Source organism: Pseudophryne corroboree, unplaced genomic scaffold, assembly GCF_028390025.1.
Source record: "Pseudophryne corroboree isolate aPseCor3 unplaced genomic scaffold, aPseCor3.hap2 scaffold_1126, whole genome shotgun sequence".
NCBI classification, from domain to species: Eukaryota; Metazoa; Chordata; class Amphibia; order Anura; family Myobatrachidae; genus Pseudophryne; species Pseudophryne corroboree.
The window spans coordinates 172,362-186,158 of NW_026967752.1; the positions used below are offsets into that span (position 1 = coordinate 172,362).

General features: G+C 35.8%; 6 non-coding genes across 6 annotated transcripts; all 6 read left to right on the forward strand.

Moving 5' to 3' along the window:
• Positions 1–1,637: 1,637 nt before the first annotated feature.
• On the forward strand, positions 1,638–1,730 carry TRNAI-UAU (transfer RNA isoleucine (anticodon UAU)). The gene is given in 2 exon segments: positions 1,638–1,675; positions 1,695–1,730. It is a non-coding gene; the product is annotated as a tRNA-Ile (tRNA).
• A 2,573-nt stretch (positions 1,731–4,303) lies between these two features.
• On the forward strand, positions 4,304–4,396 carry TRNAI-UAU (transfer RNA isoleucine (anticodon UAU)). Its single transcript is given in 2 exon segments — positions 4,304–4,341; positions 4,361–4,396. It is a non-coding gene; the product is annotated as a tRNA-Ile (tRNA).
• Positions 4,397–6,097: 1,701 nt separating this feature from the next.
• Positions 6,098–6,190, forward strand: TRNAI-UAU (transfer RNA isoleucine (anticodon UAU)). The gene is given in 2 exon segments: positions 6,098–6,135; positions 6,155–6,190. It is a non-coding gene; the product is annotated as a tRNA-Ile (tRNA).
• Positions 6,191–9,680: 3,490 nt separating this feature from the next.
• TRNAI-UAU (transfer RNA isoleucine (anticodon UAU)) lies at positions 9,681–9,773 on the forward strand. The gene is given in 2 exon segments: positions 9,681–9,718; positions 9,738–9,773. It is a non-coding gene; the product is annotated as a tRNA-Ile (tRNA).
• Positions 9,774–10,577: 804 nt separating this feature from the next.
• On the forward strand, positions 10,578–10,670 carry TRNAI-UAU (transfer RNA isoleucine (anticodon UAU)). Its single transcript is given in 2 exon segments — positions 10,578–10,615; positions 10,635–10,670. It is a non-coding gene; the product is annotated as a tRNA-Ile (tRNA).
• An 803-nt stretch (positions 10,671–11,473) lies between these two features.
• On the forward strand, positions 11,474–11,566 carry TRNAT-UGU (transfer RNA threonine (anticodon UGU)). The gene is given in 2 exon segments: positions 11,474–11,511; positions 11,531–11,566. It is a non-coding gene; the product is annotated as a tRNA-Thr (tRNA).
• The last annotated feature ends 2,231 nt before the right edge of the window (positions 11,567–13,797 follow it).

Below are 13,797 nucleotides of genomic sequence, written 5' to 3' on the forward strand. Positions count from 1 at the left end.
ATATTACAAAGGATGGAAGAAAGAAAGAAAGAAAGAAAGAAAGAAAGAAAGCACACAAACATGATTGTGCATTTAAGTTGTCAGCACACATCTGCTTTGGTTCAAATGCACTGCATATCTTCCTTCAGTCAGCCAACAAAACAGCAATGGAAAAGATTAACATACTGTTGGTAAAGCAGTTGCATCAAATTGATTTTCTGCAATATAGCATGATAATCCATACTGACAGCTCTGGTTAGTACCAGCACATTTCTTGCTGGACTTGGTAATGCAAAGAACACAGTAAACAGCTTCACTTTTTTTCAAAAATAAATAATTGACTATTAAAAACCTATCAGTCTTAAATAAGGACATCAGTAAGCACAACTGGCATAATGGATAAGGCACTGTTCTCCTAAGCCAGTGGTTGTGGGTTTAAGTCCCGTCTGAGTTGGAAGTCATTACGGCAAGTGCCTCATCACTAGAGTTGATATTTTATCCTTGCTTCAACTGTAAAACAGTCTTGCAGTGTTTAGCTTGTAAAAAATGACCACAGAAGCTAAAATATGACAAAAATAACATTGTTGTTGTTTTTTTTTAAACCTTTTCTATCATCGTGGGCAGATTATTCAAATGCCATCTGGCATGCATGTTCCTTTGTTGCTCATCATTCATCACCAAAAATGATTTTCTTTTTCAATTCTTATGACTGTACTGATTGTATTGAATAAAATCCACATCTAGCATAACAAATTAAAACTACAAAGTGCTCCAGTGGCGCAATTGGTCTGCGCGCGGTACTTATAAGACAGTATCTGTTGAGCAATGCCGAGGTTTTGAGTTCAAGCCTCACCTGGAACATCTTTGTATACTGTTTTTTTTCCTTGTCATTAGTCATTGATTATAAACTGCTACCTTAATATTTAATATGATATTACAAAGGATGGAAGAAAGAAAGAAAAAACACAAACATGATTGTGCATTTAAGTTGTCAGCACACATCTGCTTTGGTTCAAATGCACTGCATATCTTCCTTCAGTCAGCCAACAAAACAGCAATGGAAAAGATTAACATACTGTTGGTAAAGCAGTTGCATCAAATTGATTTTCTGCAATATAGCATGATAATCCATACTGACAGCTCTGGATAGTACCAGCACATTTCTTGCTGGACTTGGCAATGCAAAGAACACAGTAAACAGCTTCACTTTTCTTCAAAAATAAATAATTGACTATTAAAAACCTATCAGTCTTAAATAAGGACATCAGTAAGCACCACTGGCATAATGGATAAGTCACTGCCCTCCTAAGCCAGGGGGTCCAAGTCCCATATGGGGTGGAAGTCATTACAGCAAGCGTCTCATCACTAGAGTTGATATTTTATCCTTGCTTCAACTGTAAAACAGTCTTGCAGTGTTTAGCTTGTAAAAAATGACCACAGAAGCTAAAATATGACATTAATTATTATAACATTGTTGTTGTTGTTATTTAAACCTTTTCTATCACCGTGGATAGCTTATTCAAGTGCCATCTGGCATGCATTTTCCTTTGTTGCTCATCATTCATCACCAAAAATGATTTTCTTTTTCAATTCTTATGACTAGACTGATTGTATTGAATAAAATCCACATCTAGCATAACCAATTAATACTGCAAAGTGCTCCAGTGGCGCAATTGGTCAGCGCGCGGTACTTATAAGACAGTATCTGTTGAGCAATGCTGAGGTTGTGAGTTCAAGCCTCACCTGGAGCATCTTTGTATACTGTTTTTTTTCCTTTTCTTATGTCATTAGTCATTGATTATAAACTGCTACCTTAATATTTAATATGATATTACAAAGGATGGAAGAAAGAAAGAAAAAACACAAACATGATTGTGCATTTAAGTTGTCAGCACACATCTGCTTTGGTTCAAATGCACTGCATATCTTCCTTCAGTCAGCCAACAAAACAGCAATGGAAAAGATTAACATACTGTTGGTAAAGCAGTTGCATCAAATTGATTTTCTGCAATATAGCATGATAATCCATACTGACAGCTCTGGTTAGTACCAGCACATTTCTTGCTGGACTTGGTAATGCAAAGAACACAGTAAACAACTTCACTTTTTTTCAAAAATAAATAATTGACTATTAAAAACCTATCAGTCTTAAATAAGGACATCAGTAAGCACAACTGGCATAATGGATAAGGCACTGTTCTCCTAAGCCAGTGGTTGTGGGTTTAAGTCCCGTCTGAGTTGGAAGTCATTACAGCAAGTGTCTCATCACTAGAGTTGATATTTTATCCTTGCTTCAACTGTAAAACAGTCTTGCAGTGTTTAGCTTGTAAAAAATGACCACAGAAGCTAAAATATGACAAAAATAACATTGTTGTTGTTGTTTTTTAAACCTTTTCTATCACCGTGGGCAGCTTATTCAAGTGCCATCTGGCATGCATGTTCCTTTGTTGCTCATCATTCATCACCAAAAATTATTTTCTTTTTCAATTCTTATGACTGTACTGACTGTATTGAATAAAATCCACATCTAGCATAACCAATTAATGCTAGAAAGTGCTCCAGTGGCGCAATTGGTCTGTGCACGGTACTTATAAGACAGTATCTGTTGAACAATGCCGAGGTTTTGAGTTCAAGCCTCACCTGGAGCATCTTTGTATACTGTTTTTTTTCCTTGTCATTAGTCATTGATTATAAACTGCTACCTTAATATTTAATATGATATTACAAAGGATGGAAGAAAGAAAGAAAGCACACAAACATGATTGTGCAATTAAGTTGTCAGCACACATCTGCTTTGGTTCAAATGCACTGCATATCTTCCTTCAGTCAGCCAACAAAACAGCAATGGAAAAGATTAACATACTGTTGGTAAAGCAGTTGCATCAAATTGATTTTCTGCAATATAGCATGATAATCCATACTGACAGCTCTGGTTAGTACCAGCACATTTCTTGCTGGACTTGGTAATGCAAAGAACACAGTAAACAGCTTCACTTTTTTTCAAAAATAAATAATTGACTATTAAAAACCTATCAGTCTTAAATAAGGACATCAGTAAGCACCACTGGCATAATGGATAAGGCACTGTTCTCCTAAGCCAGTGGTTGTGGGTTTAAGTCCCGTCTGAGTTGGAAGTCATTACAGCAAGTGCCTCATCACTAGAGTTGATATTTTATCCTTGCTTCAACTGTAAAACAGTCTTGCAGTGTTTAGCTTGTAAAAAATGACCACAGAAGCTAAAATATGACAAAAATAACATTGTTGTTGTTTTTTTTTAAACCTTTTCTATCATCGTGGGCAGCTTATTCAAGTGCCATCTGGCATGCATGTTCCTTTGTTGCTCATCATTCATCACCAAAAATGATTTTCTTTTTCAATTCTTATGACTGTACTGATTGTATTGAATAAAATCCACATCTAGCATAACAAATTAAAACTACAAAGTGCTCCAGTGGCGCAATTGGTCTGCGCGCGGTACTTATAAGACAGTATCTGTTGAGCAATGCCGAAGTTTTGAGTTCAAGCCTCACCTGGAGCATCTTTGTATACTGTTTTTTTTCCTTGTCATTAGTCATTGATTACAAACTGCTACCTTAATATTTAATATGATATTACAAAGGATGGAAGAAAGAAAGAAAAAACACAAACATGATTGTGCATTTAAGTTGTCAGCACACATCTGCTTTGGTTCAAATGCACTGCATATCTTCCTTCAGTCAGCCAACAAAACAGCAATGGAAAAGATTAACATACTGTTGGTAAAGCAGTTGCATCAAATTGATTTTCTGCAATATAGCATGATAATCCATACTGACAGCTCTGGATAGTACCAGCACATTTCTTGCAGGACTTGGTAATGCAAAGAACACAGTAAACAGCTTCACTTTTTTTCAAACATAAATAATTGACTATTAAAAACCTATCAGTCTTAAATAAGGACATCAGTAAGCACCACTGGCATAATGGGTAAGGCACTGTTCTCCTAAGCCAGTGATTGTGGGTTTAAGTCCCGTCTGAGTTGGAAGTTATTTACAGCAAGTGTCTCATCACTAGAGTTGATATTTTATCCTTGCTTCAACTGTAAAACAGTCTTGCAGTGTTTAGCTTGTAAAAAATGACCACAGAAGCTAAAATATGACATTAATTATGATAACATTGTTGTTGTTGTTTTTTAAACCTTTTCTATCACCGTGGACAGCTCATGCATGTTCCTTTGTTGCTCATTATTCATCACCAAAAATGATTTTCTTTTTCAATTCTTATGACTGTACTGATTGTATTGAATAAAATCCACATCTAGCATAACCAATGAATGCTGCAAAGTGCTCCAGTGGCGCAATTGGTCAGCGCGCGGTACTTATAAGACAGTATCTGTTGAGCAATGCTGAGGTTGTGAGTTCAAGCCTCACCTGGAGCATCTTTGTACACTGTTTTTTTTCCTTTTCTTATGTCATTAGTCATTGATTATAAACTGCTACCTTAATATTTAATATGATATTACAAAGGATGGAAGAAAGAAAGAAAAAACACAAACATGAGTGTGCATTTAAGTTGTCAGCACACATCTGCTTTGGTTCAAATGCACTGCATATCTTCCTTCAGTCAGCCAACAAAACAGCAATGGAAAAGATTAACATACTGTTGGTAAAGCAGTTGCATCAAATTGATTTTTTGCAATATAGCATGATAATCCATACTGACAGCTCTGGTTAGTACCAGCACTTTTCTTGCTGGACTTGGTAATGCAAAGAACACAGTAAACAGCTTCACTTTTTTTCAAAAATAAATAATTGACTATTAAAAACCTATCAGTCTTAAATAATGACATCAGTAAGCACCACTGGCATAATGGATAAGGCACTGTTCTCCTAAGCCAGTGGTTGTGGGTTTAAGTCCCGTCTGAGTTGGAAGTCATTACAGCAAGTGCCTCATCACTAGAGTTGATATTTTATCCTTGCTTCAACTGTAAAACAGTCTTGCAGTGTTTAGCTTGTAAAAAATGACCACAGAAGCTAAAATATGACAAAAATAACATTGTTGTTGTTTTTTTTTAAACCTTTTCTATCATCGTGGGCAGATTATTCAAGTGCCATCTGGCATGCATGTTCCTTTGTTGCTCATCATTCATCACCAAAAATGATTTTCTTTTTCAATTCTTATGACTGTACTGATTGTATTGAATAAAATCCACATCTAGCATAACAAATTAAAACTACAAAGTGCTCCAGTGGCGCATTTGGTCTGCGCGCGGTACTTATAAGACAGTATCTGTTGAGCAATGCCGAGGTTTTGAGTTCAAGCCTCACCTGGAGCATCTTTGTATACTGTTTTTTTTCCTTGTCATTAGTCATTGATTATAAACTGCTACCTTAATATTTAATATGATATTACAAAGGATGGAAGAAAGAAAGAAAAAACACAAACATGATTGTGCATTTAAGTTGTCAGCACACATCTGCTTTGGTTCAAATGCACTGCATATCTTCCTTCAGTCAGCCAACAAAACAGCAATGGAAAAGATTAACATACTGTTGGTAAAGCAGTTGCATCAAATTGATTTTCTGCAATATAGCATGATAATCCATACTGACAGCTCTGGATAGTACCAGCACATTTCTTGCAGGACTTGGTAATGCAAAGAACACAGTAAACAGCTTCAATTTTTTTCAAACATAAATAATTGACTATTAAAAACCTATCAGTCTTAAATAATGACATCAGTAAGCACCACTGGCATAATGGGTAAGGCACTGTTCTCCTAAGCCAGTGATTGTGGGTTTAAGTCCCGTCTGAGTTGGAAGTTATTTACAGCAAGTGTCTCATCACTAGAGTTGATATTTTATCCTTGCTTCAACTGTAAAACAGTCTTGCAGTGTTTAGCTTGTAAAAAATGACCACAGAAGCTAAAATATGACATTAATTATGATAACATTGTTGTTGTTGTTTTTTAAACCTTTTCTATCACCGTGGACAGCTTATTCAAGTGCCATCTGGCATGCATGTTCCTTTGTTGCTCATCATTCATCACCAAAAATGATTTTCTTTTTCAATTCTTATGACTGTACTGATTGTATTGAATAAAATCCACATCTAGCATAACCAATCAATGCTGCAAAGTGCTCCAGTGGCGCAATTGGTCAGCGCGCGGTACTTATAAGACAGTATCTGTTGAGCAATGCTGAGGTTGTGAGTTCAAGCCTCACCTGGAGCATCTTTGTATACTGTTTTTTTTCCTTTTCTTATGTCATTAGTCATTGATTATAAACTGCTACCTTAATATTTAATATGATATTACAAAGGATGGAAGAAAGAAAGAAAAAACACAAACATGATTGTGCATTTAAGTTGTCAGCACACATCTGCTTTGGTTCAAATGCACTGCATATCTTCCTTCAGTCAGCCAACAAAACAGCAATGGAAAAGATTAACATACTGTTGGTAAAGCAGTTGCATCAAATTGATTTTCTGCAATATAGCATGATAATCCATACTGACAGCTCTGGTTAGTAACAGCACATTTCTTGCTGTACTTGGTAATGCAAAGAACACAGTAAACAGCTTCACTTTTCTTCAAAAATAAATAATTGACTATTAAAAACCTATCAGTCTTAAATAAGGACATCAGTAAGCACCACTGGCATAATGGATAAGGCACTGTTCTCCTAAGCTAGTGGTTGTGGGTTTAAGTCCGGTCTGAGTTGGAAGTCATTACAGAAAGTGTCTCATCACTAGAGTTGATATTTTATCCTTGCTTCAACTGTAAAACAGTCTTGCAGTGTTTAGCTTGTAAAAAATGACCACAGAAGCTAAAATATGACAAAAATAACATTGTTGTTGTTTTTTTTAAACCTTTTCTATCACCGTGGACAGCTTATTCAAGTGCCATCTGGCACGCATGTTCCTTTGTTGCTCATCATTCATCACCAAAAATGATTTTCTTTTTCAATTCTTATGACTGTACTGATTGTATTGAATAAAATCCACATCTAGCATAACCAATTAAGGCTGCAAAGTGCTCCATTGGCGCAATTGGTCAGTGCGCGGTACTTATAAGACAGTATCTGTTGAGCAATGCCGAGGGTGTGAATTCAAGCCTCACCTGGAGCATCTTTGTATACTGTATTTTTTTTTTTCTTTTCTTATGTCATTAGTCATTGATTATAAACTGCTACCTTAATATTTAATATGATATTACAAAGGATGGAAGAAAGAAAGAAAAAACACAAACATGATTGTACATTTAAGTTGTCAGCACACATCTGCTTTGGTTCAAATGCACTGCATATCTTCCTTCAGTCAGCCAACAAAACAGCAATGGATAAGATTAACATACTGTTGGTAAAGCAGTTGCATCAAATTGATTTTCTGCAATATAGCATGATAATCCATACTGACAGCTCTGGATAGTACCTGCAAATATCTTGCTGGACTTGGTAATGCAAAGAACACAGTAAACAGCTTCACTTTTTCCTCAAAAATAAATAATTGACTATTAAAAAAGTAACAGTCTTAAATAAGAACATCAGTAAGCACCACTGGCATAATGGATAAGTCACTGCCCTCCTAAGCCAGGGGGTCCAAGTCCCATATGGGGTGGAAGTCATTATAGCAAGTGTCTCATCACTAGAGTTGATATTTTATCCTTGCTTCAACTGTAAAACAGTCTTGCAGTGTTTAGCTTGCAAAAAATGACCACAGAAGCTAAAATATGACATTTATTATGATAACATTGTTGTTGTTTTTTTTTTAAACCTTTTCTATCACAGTGGACAGCTTATTCAAGTACCATCTGACATGCATGTTCATTTGTTTCTCATAATTCATCACCAAAAATGATTTTCTTTTTCAATTCTTATGACTGTACTGATTGTATTGAATAAAATCCACATCTAGCAGAACCAACCAATGCTGCAAAGTGCTCCAGTGGTGCAATTGGTCAGCGCGCGGTACTTGTAAGAAAGTATCTGTTGAGGTTGTGAGTTCAAGCCTCGCCTGGAGCATCTTTGTATACTGTTTTTTTTTCCTTTTCTTATGTCATTGATTATAAACTGCTACCTTAATATTTAATATGATATTACAAAGGATGGAAGAAAGAAAGAAAAAACACAAACATGATTGTGCATTTAAGTTGTCAGCACACATCTGCTTTGATTCAAATGCACTGCATATCTTCCTTCAGTCAGCCAACAAAACAGCAATGGAAAAGATTAACATACTGTTGGTAAAGCAGTTGCATCAAATTGATTTTCTGCAATATAGCATGATAATCCATACTGACAGCTCTGGATAGTACCAGCACATTTCTTGCTGGACTTGGCAATGCAAAGAACACAGTAAACAGCTTCACTTTTCTTCAAAAATAAATAATTGACTATTAAAAACCTATCAGTCTTAAATAAGGACATCAGTAAGCAACACTGGCATAATGGATAAGGCACTGTTCTCCTAAGCTAGAGGTTGTGGGTTTAAGTCTGGTCTGAGTTGGAAGTCATTACAGAAAGTGTCTCATCACTAGAGTTGATATTTTATCCTTGCTTCAACTGTAAAACAGTCTTGCAGTGTTTAGCTTGTAAAAAATGACCACAGAAGCTAAAATATGACATTAATTATGATAACATTGTTGTTGTTGTTTTTTAAACCTTTTCTATCACCGTCGACAGCTTATTCAAGTGCCATCTAGCATGCATGTTCCTTTGTTGCTCATCATTCATCACCAAAAATGATTTTCTTTTTCAATTCTTATGACTGTACTGATTGTATTGAATAAAATCCACATCTAGCATAACCAATGAATGCTGCAAAGTGCTCCAGTGGCGCAATTGGTCAGCGCGCGGTTCTTATAAGACAGTATCTGTTGAGCAATGATGAGGTTGTGAGTTCAAGCCTCACCTGGAGCATCTTTGTACACTGTTTTTTTCCCTTTTCTTATGTCATTAGTCATTGATTATAAACTGCTACCTTAATATTTAATATGATATTACAAAGGATGGAAGAAAGAAAGAAAAAACACAAACATGATTGTGCATTTAAGTTGTCAGCACACATCTGCTTTGGTTCAAATGCACTGCATATCTTCCTGCAGTCAGCCAACAAAACAGCAATGGAAAAGGTTAACATACTGTTGGTAAAGCAGTTGCATCAAATTGATTTTCTGCAATATAGCATGATAATCCATACTGACAGCTCTGGATAGTACCAGCACATTTCTTGCTGGACTTGGCAATGCAAAGAACACAGTAAACAGCTTCACTTTTTTTCAAAAATAAATAATTGACTATTAAAAACCTATCAGTCTTAAATAAGGACATCAGTAAGCACCACTGGCATAATGGATAAGGCACTGCCCTCCTAAGCCAGGGGGTCCAAGTCCCATATGGGGTGGAAGTCATTACAGCAAGTGTCTCATCACTAGAGTTGATATTTTATCCTTGCTTCAACTGTAAAACAGTCTTGCAGTGTTTAGCTTGTAAAAAATGACCACAGAAGCTAAAATATGACATTAATTATTATAACATTGTTGTTGTTGTTTTTTAAACCTTTTCTATCACCGTGGATAGCTTATTCAAGTGCCATCTGGCATGCATTTTCCTTTGTTGCTCATCATTCATCACCAAAAATGATTTTCTTTTTCAATTCTTATGACTGTACTGATTGTATTGAATAAAATCCACATCTAGCATAACCAATTAATGCTGCAAAGTGCTCCAGTGGCGCAATTGGTCAGCGCGCGGTACTTATAAGACAGTATCTGTTGAGCAATGCTGAGGTTGTGAGTTCAAGCCTCACCTGGAGCATCTTTGTATACTGTTTTTTTTCCTTTTCTTATGTCATTAGTCATTGATTATAAACTGCTACCTTAATATTTAATATGATATTACAAAGGATGGATGAAAGAAAGAAAAAACACAAACATGATTGTGCATTTAAGTTGTCAGCACACATCTGCTTTGGTTCAAATGCACTGCATATCTTCCTTCAGTCAGCCAACAAAACAGCAATGGAAAAGATTAACATACTGTTGGTAAAGCAGTTGCATCAAATTGATTTTCTGCAATATAGCATGATAATCCATACTGACAGCTCTGGATAGTACCAGCACATTTCTTGCTGGACTTGGCAATGCAAAGAACACAGTAAACAGCTTCACTTTTCTTCAAAAATAAATAATTGACTATTAAAAACCTATCAGTCTTAAATAAGGACATCAGTAAGCACCACTGGCATAATGGATAAGTCACTGCCCTCCTAAGCCAGGGGGTCCAAGTCCCATATGGGGTGGAAGTCATTACAGCAAGCGTCTCATCACTAGAGTTGATATTTCATCCTTGCTTCAACTGTAAAACAGTCTTGCAGTGTTTAGCTTGTAAAAAATGACCACAGAAGCTAAAATATGACATTAATTATTATAACATTGTTGTTGTTGTTTTTTAAACCTTTTCTATCACCGTGGATAGCTTATTCAAGTGCCATCTGGCATGCATTTTCCTTTGTTGCTCATCATTCATCACCAAAAATGATTTTCTTTTTCAATTCTTATGACTGTACTGATTGTATTGAATAAAATCCACATCTAGCATAACCAATTAATGCTGCAAAGTGCTCCAGTGGCGCAATTGGTCAGCGCGCGGTACTTATAAGACAGTATCTGTTGAGCAATGCTGAGGTTGTGAGTTCAAGCCTCACCTGGAGCATCTTTGTATACTGTTTTTTTTCCTTTTCTTATGTCATTAGTCATTGATTATAAACTGCTACCTTAATATTTAATATGATATTACAAAGGATGGAAGAAAGAAAGAAAAAACACAAACATGATTGTGCATTTAAGTTGTCAGCACACATCTGCTTTGGTTCAAATGCACTGCATATCTTCCTTCAGTCAGCCAACAAAACAGCAATGGAAAAGATTAACATACTGTTGGTAAAGCAGTTGCATCAAATTGATTTTCTGCAATATAGCATGATAATCCATACTGACAGCTCTGGTTAGTACCAGCACATTTCTTGCTGTACTTGGTAATGCAAAGAACACAGTAAACAGCTTCACTTTTCTTCAAAAATAAATAATTGACTATTAAAAACCTATCAGTCTTAAATAAGGACATGAGTAAGCACCACTGGCATAATGGATAAGGCACTGTTCTCCTAAGCTAGTGGTTGTGGGTTTAAGTCCGGTCTGAGTTGGAAGTCATTACAGAAAGTGTCTCATCACTAGAGTTGATATTTTATCCTTGCTTCAACTGTAAAACAGTCTTGCAGTGTTTAGCTTGTAAAAAATGACCACAGAAGCTAAAATATGACAAAAATAACATTGTTGTTGTTTTTTTTAAACCTTTTCTATCACCGTGGACAGCTTATTCAAGTGCCATCTGGCACGCATGTTCCTTTGTTGCTCATCATTCATCACCAAAAATGATTTTCTTTTTCAATTCTTATGACTGTACTGATTGTATTGAATAAAATCCACATCTAGCATAACCAATTAAGGCTGCAAAGTGCTCCATTGGCGCAATTGGTCAGTGCGCGGTACTTGTAAGACAGTATCTGTTGAGCAATGCCGAGGGTGTGAGTTCAAGCCTCACCTGGAGCATCTTAGTATACTGTATTTTTTTTTTCTTTTCTTATGTCATTAGTCATTGATTATAAACTGCTACCTTAATATTTAATATGATATTACAAAGGATGGAAGAAAGAAAGAAAAAACACAAACATGATTGTACATTTAAGTTGTCAGCACACATCTGCTTTGGTTCAAATGCACTGCATATCTTCCTTCAGTCAGCCAACAAAACAGCAATGGATAAGATTAACATACTGTTGGTAAAGCAGTTGCATCAAATTGATTTTCTGCAATATAGCATGATAATCCATACTGACAGCTCTGGATAGTACCTGCAAATATCTTGCTGGACTTGGTAATGCAAAGAACACAGTAAACAGCTTCACTTTTTCCTCAAAAATAAATAATTGACTATTAAAAAAGTAACAGTCTTAAATAAGAACATCAGTAAGCACCACTGGCATAATGGATAAGTCACTGCCCTCCTAAGCCAGGGGGTCCAAGTCCCATATGGGGTGGAAGTCATTATAGCAAGTGTCTCATCACTAGAGTTGATATTTTATCCTTGCTTCAACTGTAAAACAGTCTTGCAGTGTTTAGCTTGCAAAAAATGACCATAGAAGCTAAAATATGACATTTATTATGATAACATTGTTGTTGTTTTTTTTTAAACCTTTTCTATCACAGTGGACAGCTTATTCAAGTACCATCTGACATGCATGTTCATTTGTTTCTCATAATTCATCACAAAAAATGATTTTCTTTTTCAATTCTTATGACTGTACTGATTGTATTGAATAAAATCCACATCTAGCAGAACCAACCAATGCTGCAAAGTGCTCCAGTGGTGCAATTGGTCAGCGCGCGGTGCTTGTAAGAAAGTATCTGTTGAGGTTGTGAGTTCAAGCCTCGCCTGGAGCATCTTTGTATACTGTTTTTTTTCCTTTTCTTATGTCATTGATTATAAACTGCTACCTTAATATTTAATATGATATTACAAAGGATGGAAGAAAGAAAGAAAAAACACAAAAATGATTGTGCATTTAAGTTGTTAGCACACATCTGCTTTGGTTCAAATGCACTGCATATCTTCCTTCAGTCAGCCAACAAAACAGCAATGGAAAAGATTAACATACTGTTGGTAAAGCAGTTGCATCAAATTGATTTTCTGCAATATAGCATGATAATCCATACTGACAGCTCTGGATAGTACCAGCACATTTCTTGCTGGACTTGGCAATGCAAAGAACACAGTAAACAGCTTCACTTTTCTTCAAAAATAAATAATTGACTATTAAAAACCTATCAGTCTTAAATAAGGACATCAGTAAGCACCACTGGCATAATGGATAAGGCACTGTTCTCCTTACCTAGAGGTTGTGGGTTTAAGTCTGGTCTGAGTTGGAAGTCATTACAGAAAGTGTCTCATCACTAGAGTTGATATTTTATCCTTGCTTCAACTGTAAAACAGTCTTGCAGTGTTTAGCTTGTAAAAAATGACCACAGAAGCTAAAATATGACAAAAATAACATTGTTGTTGTTTTTTTTTAAACCTTTTCTATCACCGTGGGCAGCTTATTCAAGTGCCATCTGGCATGCATTTTCCTTTGTTGCTCATCATTCATCACCAAAAATGATTTTCTTTTTCAATTCTTATGACTGTACTGATTGTATTGAATAAAATCCACATCTAGCATAACAAATTAATGCTACAAAGTGCTCCAGTGGCGCAATTGGTCTGCGTGCGGTAATTATGAGACAGTATCTGTTGAGCAATGCCGAGGTTTTGAGTTCAAGCCTCACCTGGAGCTTATTTGTATACTGTTTTTTTTTCGTTGTCATTAGTCATTGATTATAAACTGCTACCTTAATATTTAATATGATATTACAAAGGATGGAAGAAAGAAAGAAAAAACACAAACATGATTGTGCATTTAAGTTGTCAGCACACATCTGCTTTGGTTCAAATGCACTGCATATCTTCCTTCAGTCAGCCAACAAAACAGCAATGGAAAAGATTAACATACTATTGGTAAAGCAGTTGCATCAAATTGATTTTCTGCAATATAGCATGATAATCCATACTGACAGCTCTGGATAGTACCAGCACATTTCTTGCTGGATTTGGTAATGCAAAGAACACAGTAAACAGCTTCAATTTTTTTCAAAAATAAATAATTGACTATTAAAAACCTAACTGTCCTAAATAAGAACATCAGTAAGCACCACTGGCATAATGGGTAAGGCACTGTTCTCCTAAG